The following is a 17,187-nucleotide window of genomic DNA, read 5'->3' as shown; positions in this document are numbered from 1 at the left end:
CAGTTTGATAATATTCTTTGAGAATTTTTGCATCTATCTTCAAACCAGACATTCTTGGGGCTCTTCTTCCCAGTGCAGGACCACTAGGCTGGGGAGCCTGATGTGGGACTCAGACCCCTCACTTCCTGGGAAAAACACCTGCAATTGTGATTATCTTCTCATTTGTGGGTTGCCTACCCTGAGGCATGCATCTTATCTATACTGCTACTACTACCTGTCTCATTGTGGTTCCTTCTTTATAGCTTGAGTTGTGGAAAATTTTCTCTGTTAGTCTTCAGGTTGTTCTCATCAATAGTTGCTCTGTAAATAGCTGTGATTTTGTTGTACATGTGGGAGGAGGTGAGGTCAGGGTCTTCTTACTCTGCCACTCCTTTTTTTCCCATTTTTTTTAACAGTAGCAGATTGGGGATCCAAGTTCAAATTTCCCAGAATTCCTATTAAAAACATGGTAATTGGTCAAGTTTTTAAAACCCTGCAGTTAGTTCTCCAACTTCCCCAAATCTGTACCTCATTTTGGTGGTGCTGAGCTGATCTCTGTACTGAGTTTAATGATTTAGGAAGTTTCCCAAGGCATCTTTTCCCCTCTGATTCAAATCCCATTGCCCTGTGGCCTCCATCAAAGAGGTGCCGAGATGCAAACAATCACTGTGAAGTATGTATTTTAATAGGTATTTCAACTGCACGGAAGTGTGCAAAATTCTGAGAAAACAGAATCCCACCATCTGCAAAGCTAGTCAAAATGGTATTTCATCAGCCTGGAGTTTTATTCCTCCCCAAGAACTCTAAGTTCCTGGAGCTGTTTTAATCTTGCCTCATTAAAAGTTAATATAATTTGGATTGGTGCTATTCATTTTGTATCTGGACACCTCATTTACCCAGCTCAGACTGGGTTTCTGTGCACCAAGCCAGTGTGAAAGTGTATGTATCCAGCTTACCTTCATTCAAGTTGCAGACCCAGATGGGAGTAATCAATAGCTGATCATTGATAAATGGTAATCATTACAGAGAATACAGATTCAAATGTCAGCCACAGAATGGATGCCTGCTATTTGTTGTTGGGTAATTCAGGAATGTCAGGAGGTAACAAAGAGAGATTGCTATGCTGCACTCATTACCCAGCCCAGGGGAGGAGTGTTAAACATTAATACTTGAACTCTGAAAGTATCATAAACTTCATGGCCAGGAAAGCTTTGTAAAAGGAGTGGGAGGAAGCTGAGTAAGCCCACATTTCTCAAGCATGTACTGCAAAGGACTACTAATGTCCAGAATCCCCATCTTAAGAGTTAGATTCTTTGTCCCTGAGTCCTGTGTGGTAGGATGGTACAGGGTCAAGAGAAAAATGGAATAGCCAAAGCAGTATTTTTAGACTGAGGAGTTTTCCACGTGTACTATATAGATAGCTTCCTGAGTGGTTACCATCACTTCCTTTGGGACCCACAGTCATATAATTTGTTATTCTTTTGTATCGTTCCTTTTTTTATTTATCTATGCAAAACAGTCCATGGAGCCCCCAGTATATGCAAACACTTGCTGGGACAGGAATGCAAAACTATAACAAATACTAAAATATGAATCTTGCCTCTGGAGTGCTTATATTCTCTATAGATGAAAGGCAAATACCAGCATAATAGTTATTAAAATGTAATATGGTAACTTCTATGGTAGACGTTCATGGAGTTATCAGCAAATGAATCTGAGAGTATGTTAGGTGAGTAATAAGGGGGTGGAAAAAAGTGTCATATATGAAAAGATTTTCAATATTGATCTTGAATGAAGGAAAGCTTCATCATTCACCAGGTGGAGAAAGTAGACAGGGCAGTCCCCAAAGAGAGATCAACTGTAAAGGCTTTCCGGGTATTAGCAAATAGATTCATTTGCTTGAAAAATAGTGGTGTGTGAGTTGATATAGTGGGGATTGAAATTGGGATAAGCAAAGGGATAGTACCATGCTGAGAAATGTTATATTTTGGTCTTGTGCCCAGTGGCGCTTACAGGGTTTTTTTTAAAAAGGGCGTCACCTGTATGTTTCCACATTGTATTGATACATAGAGCACTCTCAGGAAGTACAATACATGGTGAATACAAGGTAGGGTGGAAATATTTAAGACTTTGGAGCTAGGATTTCTGTAATAGTCCCGGTAAGAGATGTTGAGGGCTGAACAGGCAGGTCTAATGTTGGTGTTTTTCACTGAGATGGAGAACATGGATGAAGAATGGGGGTAAGGATGTAAACAAGGAATTTGGAAAAAGAACACATCAAATTTGAAAACACTGAAGGAATTCTGTGAGGATGGAAGGAAGGATTAGAAGTATGGGATTAGATCTTAGCAGCGATGTCAGAGAGGAAGCAAGGTCGGGGTTTGAAATAATTCTATGATGAGTTGGTAACATTATGGGATTGTGGAATCATGGGTGAGTGTGAAGAGCCCTAAGAATGAAAGCATAATGAATCTCCACATCTACTGTGATGAGCAGAGGAGAAGCCAGTAAAGGAGATAATGCGAAAGTGGTCAGAAAGGTCAGAGGGTCTGAGGGACACCCAAGGGAAATGCTTTTGCCCTACAACCATAGTAACAAAAGTCCCAATGAAGAACTTAAGTTGATCCTTACAATGAATATAATATATTAATTACTTGTTTTTTTCAATTTATATGAATAGTCTCCATTGAATTTTAGTCGACCATCTACAGTATGCTAATAGGGGATAATGAAACATAATTGTGGCAATGCTTAGTAATTATTTCAGAAGAATGTACAAGCATATTAGTAGAGCAGAATGGAAATACCTACGTCATCATTATCTGAGAGTTTTATTTGCTCCTCACATGAGGAGAAGACCTCATAGTCATACTTATTAAGGTGATATGTTTTAATGACAAAAGCTTCTAAAGTAGTGGTTCCTCCATTATATTTTGTAATTAAGATTGGGCTGAAACCAGAGGGAATACATGTGTCGGTTTTTTTTTTTTTAAATTTTTATTGAAATATAGTTGATTTACAATGTTGTGTTAGTTTCAGGTGTACAGCAAAATGATAGTTATACATATATACATATATATATTATTTTTCAGATTCTTTTCCATTTTAGGTTATTACAAGATACTGAGTATAGTTCCCTGTGCTATACAGTAGGTCCTTGTTGGTTATCTATTTTATATATAGTAGCGTGTATATTTTAATCCCAGACTCCTAATTTATCCCTCCACCCCTTTTCCCCTTTGGTAACCGTAAGTTTGTTTTCTATGTCTGTGAGTCTGTTTCTGTTTTGTGAATAAGTTCATTTGTCTCATTTTCTAAAACTCCACATATAAGTGCTATCATAATATTTGTCTTTCTCTGTCTGACTTAGTTCACTTAGTATGATCATCTCTAAGTCCATCCATGTTGCTGCAAATGGCATTATTTCATTCTTTTGTATGGCTGCATAGTATTCCATTGTATACTTAATACCACATCTTCATGTCTCAGTTTTATAGGTGGTCTCCTGGCACTGAGTTAGACACGTTTGTTGAGTTGTGTTTATAAGTATCTCCTAGTTGGACAGGGAGGCTTGTTAAGAAATGTCTCATCTCTCAGTATATTAATTCATTCAGCAAGTATTTATTAAGGCTCTAGGAACTGTTCTAGATTCTGGAAATAATGCAGTTGAAAAAATCAACACCTCTGCTCCCTTAGGGTTATGTTTGTGTGATGGCAGAAAGAGAGAAGAAAAATCAGTCAATAAAACTCGGATACTGGTAACTGCTTTGACAGATTATGGTAGAATGAGGGGTGGAGCTAAGAACAGAAGCCTCTGGGTCTCACACCCTGTGTTGTGTCGGTGGAGACTTCAGCCAGTGGGAATTCCCTGTAGATAACACTGTGCTCCTGAGCACTTGCTCTCAGTAGAAGCTTCTCTCCTCTGTGCTGGCTCCTTTGTTTGTGTTCTTCGTTGACCCCCATGATCAGCAGCTGGTAGGTCCCAGAAACTCAGAAAGCCCTGCTGTGTCTCCTCAGGTTCTTTCATCCCTAGAGCAACTCTTCTGACACACTGCTGCTAGACGATTCCTCTTTAAACACCCCAGAGAGAGGACAGATCCCTGTGGGCTTGCAGTGGTGCTCTGTAGCTGTATATCCTTGGCCGGCCAGCTTTTTTGGTTTTTAGTATTTACGTTTTGATTTAAACCAGTTTAAAAATTGTCACAGTAATTCATAACCTTGGGGAAACATTCAAACAAAAGAGAGGAGTATTGAAATACGTTTTTTCTCTCAGCCACTTCCCCTAGTTTCTCCCAAGTTCAACCTTCTCCCTAGAAGGCATAACCTTTACCAGTTTCTTTGGTTATTTTTTCATACATATCAGAGTAAGAGGTAGAGGCCCGGTCCCCAACGCTGCAATACTGAAATGTCTTATCAATCTTTTCATATTGGGATATAAGTTCTACTAAGTTTTGATCTCAGTTACTCGAGAAGTTCTTTGGATATGCCCATAGGGCATCAGGCTGGAAGAGCAAGGACCCCACATAACAGTGCAGTGTGAAATAACAGACTTTGGTAACAGGTCCAAGACTTAAGAGAGGAAACTGACACGAATGTGTAATCTTGTAGTAGCAAAGTTGATTCTGACATGGTCCAATTCCAGAAGAAATCGTGAACAGTTGTGTCAGTAGTTTGCTCTGTGCTTTTCTCTGCTCCCACACCTCACTGATAATGCACATCTCTTGAGCTGGAATGACTGCCCGTCCTCTTGATTTCCCCTATGAAGAGTGAGCTCTGTCTCTTCAAATTTGGTCCTTTTCTGTCTCAGGCTAGTGAGGCTTCTAATTTGCATTAAATTAAATAGGCTCACTTGGCACGTTTCAATTAATTGCTTCTTTTTAAAAATAAGTTTTTAGAAAAAAAATTTTATATAATCACACACAGAAAACCAATATATATTTTTGTAAGTAGAATACAACTATAAAAACAAATGAAAAACAAACGCAATTAAAAACAAGTAATATTATCAAGCTATAGGTAGATTCCATTGCCTGCCAAGTCTCTGAGCCTGAAATCCACTGTTTCTTTGTGTGCAGGGTGGCAGGAGGAGAAGCATTTCTCCTTGAGTTATATAGAAGAAGAAAAGAGGAATTAAAACCAACAAATCAAGATAATTACGAAATATCTTTCTCAGTAAAGGATGCGCCACCCAGATCCTTCAAAGATTTATAGGATATACAGCTGCGGGGATTGTGGTCAGCAGACAGACCAGCTTTCAGCTCTGTCAGGGTCTGTCTCGCGGCAGAAAGCCACCCAATCCTAGTTCATGTCCTTTCCAGAACCGCGCACAGGCAGTGGCCGAGCACGTCGGAGGTTTGCGGCCTATTTTGGCCCAAGGAGGGGTCACTCTGACAGGCATCGTTAGGACTAGAGCTTCCCGCCAGGTTGTTGGGGGCTTTCTTGGGTCTTCGTCATGGTTTGACTTGGCCCTCTGCCCAGTCTTCCTTCCTTCCCCTTTCTTCCTCAGATGCTGATTCTAATAAACGAACCATACCCCAAATTCCATCTCAGCGTCTGCCTCTGGAATATCCAACCAGAGACAAGGATTTACTGTTATTTATTATTGGGGCAGTTTGCCACCAAATTGGAGTCTGGTGCAACCAAGAGAACCTGAATCTGGAGTCAGACAAACATAAAATTCAATGTTCTAGTTGCTTTTTATGGGGGTTTTTTAGTCTCCAGAAATTCCCAATTTTATTAAATCTAAAATAAGAATAATAATTCCTCATTGAACGTCTTTATACAGTGAGAGAACACATAGGAGGAATTTAGGGCAGGGACTGTCTCAGGGAGTATTCCGGATCTAGGTTGTGCACTGGATCAGTGCCGTCCAATAAAAATAGGAAAGAAGACATACACTTGAGTTACTTACACAGCTTTAAATTTTCTAGTGGCTACGTACAAAAAAGTAAAACACAGTTGAAATTAATGTTAATACTATATTTCACCCGGTGCACCCAACATATTCTATCATTTCAACTTATAGTCAGTAGAAAAATGATTAATGAGATATTTTACTTTTTCTAGTATTAAGTCTTAGAAAACGGGTGTATATCTTGCACTTGGAACTAGTTTTATTTTGGACAAGCCATGCTTCAGATGCTCAAAAACTACATGTGATTAGGGGCTACTGGATTAACAGCACTAGAACAAATCTTGAGTTTTATCTCTAATCCACTGTGAACTGTCAGTGAAAGAGAGAATTATAGGGGTTAAAATGCTATACAAAATCTGGGCAAGGCTGGACTGGGGTGGAGCCAGTGGGAGGGATTACCTTGGCCGGGCTCACCTTCTCTCATATATACACTGTATCTACAGAAGCTCCCAGCTAGTGTACTAGACAGATAATGGGAATGCAAGCTCCATTAATTCAGACTAATTACTTCCCCAACTTTAGCATCAATGTGATTCAGGGTTATATTCGTAAAATTGCATCTTTCATCAAAGATCTTACAGCAAAATGTGAAGGAGTCTTATTCTCAAGTGATAGGAAGGAAAATACAATATTTCAAAGGAAGTTTGGATGTAAGAAGATAGACAGAAATTTCACCATTCCTTTGGAGGCTGGTAGGATTAAAGCAATACGTTTTTGCTACTCAGAGGGAGTTGAGGAGGCATTAAAAGAGTTATTAAAAGTAGAAAAAACATTTTCATGATAAGGAAGGAATATTAGCCCGCTATTATTACCCATACATTCACTGAATCAACAAATAGTTGCCAAGGACCTAACAAGAGTAGGAAAGAGTTAACATTTATTTTATTTATTTTATTTTATTATTATTATTATTTTTGGCTTCATTGGGTCTTAGTTGCGGCACACGGGATCTTTTGTTGTGGTGCGCGCGGGGTTCTCTCTAGTTGTGGCACTCGGGCTCCAGAGGGTGTGGGCTCTGTAGTTGCGGCACACGGGCTCTTTAGTTGTGGCATGCGGGCCCAGTAGCCCCACGACATGTGGGATCTTAGTTCCCTGACCAGGGATCGAACCCACGTCCCCTACATTGGAAGGCGGATTCTCAACTGCTGGGCCACCAGGGAAGTCCCAAGAGTTAACATTTATCGAGGGGTGAGCACATGTCACTCACTGTTCAAAGTGCAGAGCATGGATTAAACAAAACATATCATAGGTATGATTATAATCCCAACATGATATTGGAGGAAACTCAGGTACAAAGTTTAAACAAATGCCCAGGGTCACACAGCCAGTAGGGGACAGACTTAAGACTCCATCTGAGGTAGTCTGTTTCTAGAACTGCACCTGTAACCATCATTAGGCAGTATATGGAAAACCAAGACGAATCAGAGTTAGTTCTTGCTTCTTTTTGTACTAAAGGCCTAGAAGGAGGGATAATATAGGCATATAAATAAATGGGATAGAAAATAGAGAATGTAAAAAGTATGATGGAAAGAAAGAGTTCAGCGGGGATTCAGTAGAGCCTCTGGAAGTATTTAGGAAATCCCTCCTTATTTTACAGATGAGGAAAATCAAGTCTAACAACAGTTCAGTAACATATCCAATTATTGAATGACAGAACCCTTTTAGAATTAAGTCTGTGTTACTTGGGAGTGTATTGAACCAATCTTTTTTTTTTTTTTAACATCTTTATTGGAGTATAATTGCTTTACAATGTTATGTTAGTTTCTGCTGTATAACAAAGTGAATCAGCTATATGTATACATATATCCCCATATCCCCTCCCTCTTGCGTCTCCCTCCCACCCTCCCTATCCCACCCCTCTAGGTGGTCATGAAGCACCGAGCTGACCTCCCTGTGCTATGCGGCTGCTTCCCACTAGCTATCTATTTTGCATTTGGTAGTGTGTATATGTCAGTGCGACTCTCTCACTCCCAGCTTACCCTTCCCCCTCCCAGTGTCCTCAAGTCCATTCTCTACGTCTGCGTCTTTATTCCTGTCCTGCCCCTAGTGCAGTCTCTCCAAAGTAGTGGCTATTGTTTTAATAATAGCAGATTTCATTTTGTTTCTTTTTATCCAAGTGCCTCATGCACAAGCTTTCTACATTGTTAAAGTTTCCACTTTGTTGAACACCATTTGATTAAGATTTTAGGGAACCAAATCATTTGCAAATCCTATCAGTGGTACCCGAAAGTAATAATTCAGGAAGTCAATATTGTGAATATGAGGAAAGAAAATTGTCACCCCTACTCATTGCAGTCTATTTACTTGAGAATATGTGTGGATAAGAATTGAGGGATTTTTTAGCTGAAAAATGAGAGGATTTATTTCTCTCAGATTGTCATCTCACATCTATGAGGGCGGATTTTATGTTTTTCAAGATATCTTGCTCATGAAGATAACTCATTTTCAATCCAGGCATAGTTCCTCTGATTATCTTGGGAACTATATCTGCAGATGTTGTACTGAAACAACTGGGGACCCCAAAGCCACATTTTTCAACACACACTCTGTCATTCCCTAGTGACGTGTCACCTACCACTGTTCTTATTTATGACATATTTGGATACTGAAAGGCAATATTTCCCAAAATGTTTCCAGGGTTTCCTTTGGGGGAAATAAGAGTTCCAAAATCCAAGACATTGGGGAAGTGGAGTTAACAGGTTTGTTTACTCCCGAACCTCTCAGGGACTTTAATATGCTAATGTGGATGCTTAATCTACAAGGATTTGCCTAAAATGTTTGATCAAAAGCTCCTCCTCCCTCACCACCCCTTCTGATTTTTATTTATTGAGGGGCAGTTCCTAGATCTAGGGTTGGCCTAAACATATTAATTTGAACCATGTGAAGTTGCCAATATTTGACCACTTTTACCCTACAGAAATGGCAACATCATACAGCTTTACTTAAATAGTTTGGGAAGACTGCATTAAAGCTTAGTTCTGAGAGCTGTTTGGGGATTTGTACTATATTTTGGTTCCTGATTCACCATCTTTCCTAACCTTCACCCCTACTTAATCTAGGCCTGTTCTCGACACATGTGCTAATTCTACTTAACAGAGTGTCTCTGTAGGTATTAGCCCTCTTAGGTGGGCCTCTTGTGAGCAAGTGGGACTTCTTGATTATTACTATCAGATTAATTTCATTCCAGTCTCATACCTCTAATGGAATCGGAAAAATTCCACCCTCAAGGCTTGAGGCAGTTGGGTGTAAACTCACTACTCCATTGCTAGGTGCATTTAATTTGCAGAAATAACATTCTCAGTGAAAGGGCCAACACAGATGATAATTTACACAACATATACAAAATCTACAAAAAATAGTTGACAAAAAGTAGTTTGAAAATCTAAACTCAAGTCACATGGTCACACAAAGGACTAATTTAAAGGGGTGTCTCCAGGTAAGAATGAGCCTAGGTTGGATTTTCAAATGTTGGGAAATATTTTGCTGGTCTCTGGGCAACAGCACAAAATGCTTGAAATTGGAACTGCTTTGGGAAATCCAACATGTGTGCTCCCCAGAGCTGCCTAAATGCCTGTGTGAGTCCTTGCGAATGACACTGGGGGTCTGAAACAGTTTCCAGCACGACTGTGCATCCTGGGCCCTTTGTTTCTCCATCACTGATTGTAGACTGTCTCCAGAGCCTTACTCTATAGCTGGTACAGAGTAAACACTCATTAAAAGTTTGTTGAATTGAATCAAATCTTTCTTTCCCTGTTTACCTTCCTGTGGTTAGGTCATTAAGCAGCAAATTAGTCAGAACAACCCAAATTGGTGGGGAGAAAACACAAATACATTACCTAGACAAACAGAGAAGTGTGTCAGTTGCCTGCGTTCCCAAAATTACTTCCCTAATCATCATTTTACTTAGCATGTATTAGAGCAGGCTTAATTGAACAAACTTCCAATAGCTTGGCTGTTGGAAACATCCATTTTTTGTCCTGAGTTTTCAGATGGAGACCATACAGCTGTGAGGCCCTGCTCTTGCGAGTTCTATGCAAGGAATTCTTTTACTAGTGTCAGATGCATGTGTTAATTGAACAATTTTTCAAGACCTTGATTAAAAACCCCACGATGCCCTGAATAGATTTGCCTTAGAAACTACCTTGACAAGGTTTACAAATCAATTTCATTTGCAGAGTTTGGGCTTTTGTTTGGAAAGGGGGTTTCATTTTTTGCTCATTTAGTTTCTTCCTGGCACCCATCTGAACAGAGAACAATGCTACACCTAATTTGCTCCTGCAAATGAGAGCAATTAAAATAACTCGACAAAAATGATGGAGGCCCTCAGATGATTTACAAGAGTGAAGTATAATGACTCTGTTTATTCCTTTCTCCTCTGACTTGCCAGTGGCCTTGGAAGTTTAGGTATTAAGTGCTTCCAGCACAGTTTTGACTTGGATGGTCAGTCCTGGGTCCCCACTGAGACAGGCAGATGTTGGTATGACCTCTAATGCAGGATGAAATGGGCTGGACGATACCAGGTCATCTTTAGCAAAAAATGCACGCATCCAGCCAAACCACAGGGATATGCTTCTGAGCTGCTAGTCTTGGTTCAAGAGGAAGACGTGTGTGTGTGTGTGTGTGTGTGCACGTGCGTGTGTGTGTGTGCACGTGTGCACGTGCTCCTTGTCTCTTAGTACAAAAAGAGATAGCATGTGGAGCAGAAAAAGCATGATGAACTCTATAGTTTGATAGTCCTGGATTCTAATCCAGTCTTTATCACCACATTTGGGATCCTTGACTCTGTTCTTTAACCTTTGTGAACCTCTGTTTCCTTGGGCATGGCACTGGCCTCCACGAGGGTTTGCCTTGTGTAAGTTTCCTTTCCACCTCCCCTCCCCCCACTCCCTGACTCACTATCTCTGCTATGGCCTTATCTTAGTGCTTCCAACAGGCTGAGGTCTTTGCCCCTCATGGCATTTGCCTGTACCGTTCCTGTTGCTTACGGCCCAACCTCTCACCTCCCATCCTACCTATACTCTGCATAACTCACCCACTGGTCCTTCAGGTCTCAGCTTGAATGCCACTTACTTACACTGGTCTTTTTTGACACTCTCCCCACAGTCTAAATTAAATTGACTCTCATTATACATTTCTTTATAGTCCCCTCGTATTATATTGTCATAGGATTAATTACGGTTCACAACCACGTTCGTATAGTAATCACCCAGCACTGTTATATCTCCCCATCGCCCTGTCTTAATTCTCTTCAGAATGCTTACTGATTTCTCATAATTTTTTGTCCAACTAGTCATTGTCTACTCTTCCTCAGACTCTAAGCTTCATGAACGTAGGGACCTTGAGTGTTTTGTTTACAACTGCATCCCCAGTGCTCAGCACAATGGCCCTGGCACGAAGCTGGAATTCAAAACACGTGTAGAATGAATGGAAGTTTGAGTCAACGGTGGGTGGATGCGCCTTTTGCACGTAGTAGTGAAGATCAGAGAAGGTGGATATCACGCACCTAACGCAGCGAGAGGCAGTCCTGCTATTGAACAGAAGGTGGTTGCTGTTACATTTATGAATGTCACAGAGAAGACAGGAAAGGCTTAGTCCCAAGAATCTGAGCACATTTCCGGACTGTGAACACATCCGGTGTAATATCGTTTACCATCTCCCCGAAGGGTTCTGCAAACTCCCCGCCATAACTCTTCATCTGTACCACCTCACTCCCTTAGCTGCACATCCTCTCCAGCAGCCTGGACCTTGCAGAGTTCACTGAGCAGCCACAGAGTTCCATTCTTCTAGGTGTTGCACTCTGCCTGAAGGTTTTATCCCTTTGCCTGAAATAGCACGTGAGGTGGGCTGAGTTAAACCCCGCCCCACAATTAGGGATGTCCTAATTTTACAGGTGAGTTTCAGAGAATCTCCACTTTTAGTCAGGGCCAAGTGAAACATGCCTAAATCAAATCCTTGATAAACTGTCGCAGCTGTTACCGATAACACCAGGTTATTGATCTTTTTCTCCTTAATTTTCAGAGACACCCTCTACTGAGTTTGTGAAAGGTCCCTTTACTAAGATGGAAGCATCGAGTCTACAGTCTTGAATCTCTCTAAGATACTGAACCGTGAGTTACTGTCACTTTCCCCTTCTTATTCTCTGAATTGAGAAAATAGAGAAAGGACAAGCCAGGAATACAATGAAATACTGTTGCATGAAATGGGGGTCACATGTTTGAGTTGGGTCAAATGAGGAAAAAGCCATGAAATAGAACTTTGGTTTTAATAATGGAAATATTCTGTTCTCAGCCATGTTTTTTTCCCAGTAGAAAATAGACGGGTAGTCTTACTACATGACTACTACGTTACTTAGCAAGTTAATATCACAAGATCCTTCTTGTAGAAGGAAACTGAGGTCCAGAATAATTGATTGGTTAGTTAAGGAGAGAGTTTCCATCCCTGGCCCATGCCATGGACTCCCTTTGAACAAAATCATCTTCATGATAAAACATTGAAGTGGTAGCCTGACTTGGTAGTATCGAGATGCCGTGCTACAGCTCCCTAAAGCAGACTAGCAACTCAGGTGCCTACAGGAGTTACGCTGTTGATGAATGTGGGTGATGCCGATCAGCTTAAAGGGAAAGGTTTATTTTCCAATGCAAAAGAGTGCCCATTCAATGATAAATGGCAATGGGCAATTGACCTCAGAGTTTGAGGATAATAGGGAATGATGGAGATTGTGGCCAGTCTGCGTGCTTGATCTGAAAGAGGTATCTACTGTTAAGTTGTAGCCAGTTGTTCCAAGAGGATGAGCTTGATGTTGTCAGATCTTCATGTGCGTCAGTACTACCCAGAAATCTAGATTTTTGCGGTGAGATTTCCCAATTTCATGTACTATTATCAGTTAACGACAGTTATTTAAATTGTTTTTATTTGTAAATATTGTGAGTGCTTTCTCATTCCCTGTGTCACTTACGTACGATCAGGCCTTGAGTCCAGAACCTCCACTTGTGCGCAGAACACTTGGCACTAAACGTAGGTTCTTGTGATGGGGGCCAACTGTACCAACGTAAGAGCCAGTGGATGCATTGTTCTCTTGTGCGCAGGCTGTGTGGACCACTGCTCAGGAGTGATCCAGCTCAGTTCACCCCACGTACGCCTTGGCACTGCCCCCAGCACCACCTAGAAGGCTGGACCAAGTCACTGAGGTCACTGTCTCAGTAGGCAATCTCAGTGTGCCACCGTGAGGCTAGTTTTCCTGAAATGTGGTGTCTGCCTAACGCCAAACCATTTGAGCCCTCCAGTTATTTAAAAATCTTCTTCAACACTGGTGTTCTGAAGGGCCATGCCAAGGGGTCTGGTGTGGTGCTGTTTTCATTCTTGGTCCTGTGCGTTCTGTGGGCCCTGTCAGTGCAGGAACTCATGTTTTTGGTTTTAGATAATATTCTTATGTTCTATGATAATTTTTTTTTTCTTCCAGGTTCTCTCTTTCAAGACCTCTTGTCAGTCGCATGTTGCTCTTCTTGAATGGATCCTCCCAAAATTCTTATTTTTTATTCCAATTTTCCATCTGTCTGCCCATTTGTTTTATTTTCTGAGAGGTATTACCATCTTTAGGGTAAACAGAGTTTTAAAATGTTGACTGTGGTATTTTTAACTTTCAGTTTTTTCTTACTCCTTTATTATTCCTTTATAAAATAGCATGATATTCTTCTTTTGTGAATACAATACCTTTTCTTCTCTCTAACATGGTATCAGTTATCCTTAAGAGTTTTTTTTTTTCCCCCCCTCCATATATTACCTTTCTGTCTTAGGAGTCTTTTCCTGCTTTGTTGTCAGTTACTGTTACCCATGTTACAAGGCTTCCTTTAAATGTCTGGTAGTCTTCTGTTTTCTGCCCATATTAAGAGTTAGGCAAAAATCAGTGGGTCTTATACGTGCAGGGGAGCAAGGTGGGAGGCTTGTCGAATGGTGGGCTTCTCCATAGAATGGTTCAGCAGAGGACTAGCTGCTTCACTGGGGGACCTCCGAAGTCACTTGGTATTTTCTCTGTCACCGAGAGGGTCCCCATAGAATTGCCCACTACTTTCTTACTTTGCTTTCTTCCAGTGGTGACTAGAGGTGGAAGAAGTGGTTCTGACTGGCAGGGCCCTTGGAGCTGAGTTGCACAGTATTACTGAGAGGGGCATCATTTGGTATGATTTTACTTAAACCGCTTGTTTTCTGCCCCTGGCTTCTTCCCCAATCTCCATGGAGCTTTCATCTCAAAGTTTAGCGTATTTCCGATTCAGTTTCTCCATAGATAGAACTTCCAGATTTAGTCAAAGAAAAACAAAATAGAGATTGTCTAGTAAAATTGGAATTTCAGATGAATGAGGAATGCTTTTGTAGTGTAAGTGTGTCCCACACAGTCATTTGTTATCTGAAACGCAAATTTCACTGGGCCTTTTGTATTTTATCTGGCAACCCTATCCACGGCACTGGAAGAGGAGAGCAGTAGCCTGGCGGCATCATTGTGTGAGGTGGCAGGGATCTGGGGGAGCTCGTAGTTCTTTTTTTTTTTTTTTTTAAACATCTTTATTGGAGTATAATTGCTTTACAATGGTGTGTTAGTTTCTGCTTTATAACAAAGTGAATCAGTTATACATATACATTTGTTTCCATATCTCTTCCCTCTTGCATCTCCCTCCCTCCCACCCTTCCTATCCCACCCCACTAGGTGGTCACAAAGCACCGAGCTGATCTCCCTGTGCTATGTGACTGCTTCCCACTAGCTCGTAGTTCTTTTACTGACTCTCCACCTTTTCTCCCTCAGCCCTGCTCTTCACCCCCATGGTATCTGGTGTTCCCAAGCCACCAATCCCTCGTGGAGTTCTGCAAGGCGCGTCGTTTTCCTCTCACTGACATGTCCGTCTGCGGACTTTTGGCCTTTGGATTCCTCTGTGCCACTACCATATTTCCTTTCGTCTAAGATGCGGCTGATTATAGGCTGCACCATCCATTTGTAGAGTCAAAGAAAAATGCACAACATGCGAGTTGTGAGTTTAAGTATTAGTCAGGGTCTTCCTGAGGACTGTAGCCTGGGAGACAGCTCTGAGGGACCGCTCCAAAGAGGTCGGGGAGGACCCAGTATATATATGAATTTTTGGGGTTAGGAAATACATGCAGTCAAGCGTACATCTTGGTAAGAGATTACTGCCAGTCACAAAGAACGGATTCCCAAGTTAATGATTTTAGTGCTTTTCTAGGTATGGAAAGATGCAAGGATCTGGGGTCATTGAAATCTTCCTGAGATACGCATCTATCTCTCTGGGGACCGTTTATCCAAAGCACAGAGTGCCTCATCCCGTTTTTTCATCCTGATTTCTCAGGGTACACTGTCAGTGGACAGCTGAGGGAGTGGTGACTTAACCTGTGTATAACTGGACGATGAGTAGCACTTCTTGCTCTTTTTCTGTGCACACACTATCTCATGAGTAATGAAGAAGGAAAACAAGAACACCGTCCACTACATCTGTAAGATACCACCAGTTGTAAGAGTCATCTTGACCTCAGAAATGTTAAAATGGGAAAGAGAGGCACCTTTTAAGATTGATGAAACATGGTCGTTCTTCCACTGTTTCTGAGTCTTCCCCAAATTAGTTACATCTCTTGTTTACTGTTATCTCTTCTTCCATCCTCTTTGTCCTTGCAGATTCACACCTATTCCATAGAGGAATTTGACATGTTTATTCTTCCTTATTTCTCTAGTATTCTCTGAGTCTCTGGAAATATCAGACAAATCTGTTGCCTGGCAGGAGGCGGCACACGCTCTGGCTGTGTGTTTCCTTCTGTTCCCACCAGATGTTGGGCAGCATGGTGGAATGGACAGTCAACCAAGAGCCCCTTGGCTCAGGCCGGTTCCAACCTCACCCAGCCCCCTGCCAGGTAACACGGCTCTGCCCCAGCTGCTGCAGCCCTTAGGATAATTTATCCCCACCCCTCTGTGCTGCACTGCTGTAACTCTTTCACGCGGAACAGAACTTTTGGGACACGAGCGGCTCATTTCAAAGGGCAGGAGGTCAGGCAATCAGCCCCCGTGCCGGGTGAAACAGCAGGGGTGGCGGCAGCCGTTTACCTTGCTCTGTTCTTCATGTACATCCTTCAGAACCTGCGGCCCTCCTGTCCTCTCACCTTGGTGCTGCCTCCCTCTTTGTCTTTGCAGCTCATCCTTTTCATTCTGTTCCAGTGTTGCTTTTCCTTATTTTCTTTGCCAGCCCTGGACCTTCGTTTTCTTTCTTTCATTCATTCAGTGATGTGCCGGTGACGGTTTGGGGCACAGCAGTGACCCAGACACACAACAATCGCCACTCCGTGGAGCGTATATGCAGGAGGCGTTGGGGGGTAGACAGAATAACAGAGGAAAATATGTGATGTGTTAGAAAGTAACCAGTGCTACGGGGAGAAGGAGCACGCAAGGCAGGTGGCCAGGTAGAAGGGCAGGGTCTGCTGTCATAAACAGGGTGGTCTGGTGAACTCTCCCCAAGTCAGGGACCTCGAAGGAGAGGCTGGAAGGAGGTGGGAGGTCAGCCAGGTTGTTAGCTGGGGGGTGGAGGAAGTATTCCAGGCAGAGGGAACAGCAGATACAACTGTGCTGAGGCAGGGGCATGCCTGGACAGTTCAGGAGAGAGCAAGGAGGCCATAGTGGCTGGTTGGAGTAAGCAAGGGGCACGGGGACTAGAGGTGCAGGGTGGGGGGGGGGGGGCGCGTCCAAGTCAGGTAGGGCTTTGTCATCATCATCGTGTCTTCTGAGCTTCTACTTGACATGACGTGAGAGGCCTCGTGCCTCACCTGCACATTCCTCTCCTCCCAAGTGAAGAGCCTGGGGCAGAGAAGGGATGGGATCTACCCTGTATTTTCTCCGGATCTTATGAAGGCCACGCTTTCTAAAAATCCTCATTTTCTAGTTTCCTTTGAAAAATCCAGTTTGATGTCCTCAGCACCTTCCTTCAAGATCCTCCCTTTCAAGCCGTGTCCATTCCTTTCCTCAGCTGTGATTCCCATTTTGGAATCTAAATGTGTGCCTCTCCATTCATTTCAGGATGGAGAATCATATAAAATGCATACAGTGTTCTCAGTGTTTAATTTTTAGCTCAGGGATTTAATCTGACAAATTACCCTTTATCTCATTTATGGTGATGGATATCACCAACATTCCCTTGAACTAAAAGGCAAGGTAACGTATTTCTTTGGGGAGGAGTGAGAAGTTGTGTTAGTTACTACGGTGAAATTACTAGCAGCAAATCTAATGTAATCCTTTAGCAATTGCCAAGTAC

The sequence above is a fragment of the Balaenoptera musculus genome, chromosome 11 (genome assembly GCF_009873245.2).
Source record: "Balaenoptera musculus isolate JJ_BM4_2016_0621 chromosome 11, mBalMus1.pri.v3, whole genome shotgun sequence".
NCBI lineage: Eukaryota > Metazoa > Chordata > Mammalia > Artiodactyla > Balaenopteridae > Balaenoptera > Balaenoptera musculus.
The sequence above is the reverse complement of the archived record's forward strand: the minus strand, read 5'-3'. Positions refer to the sequence as shown.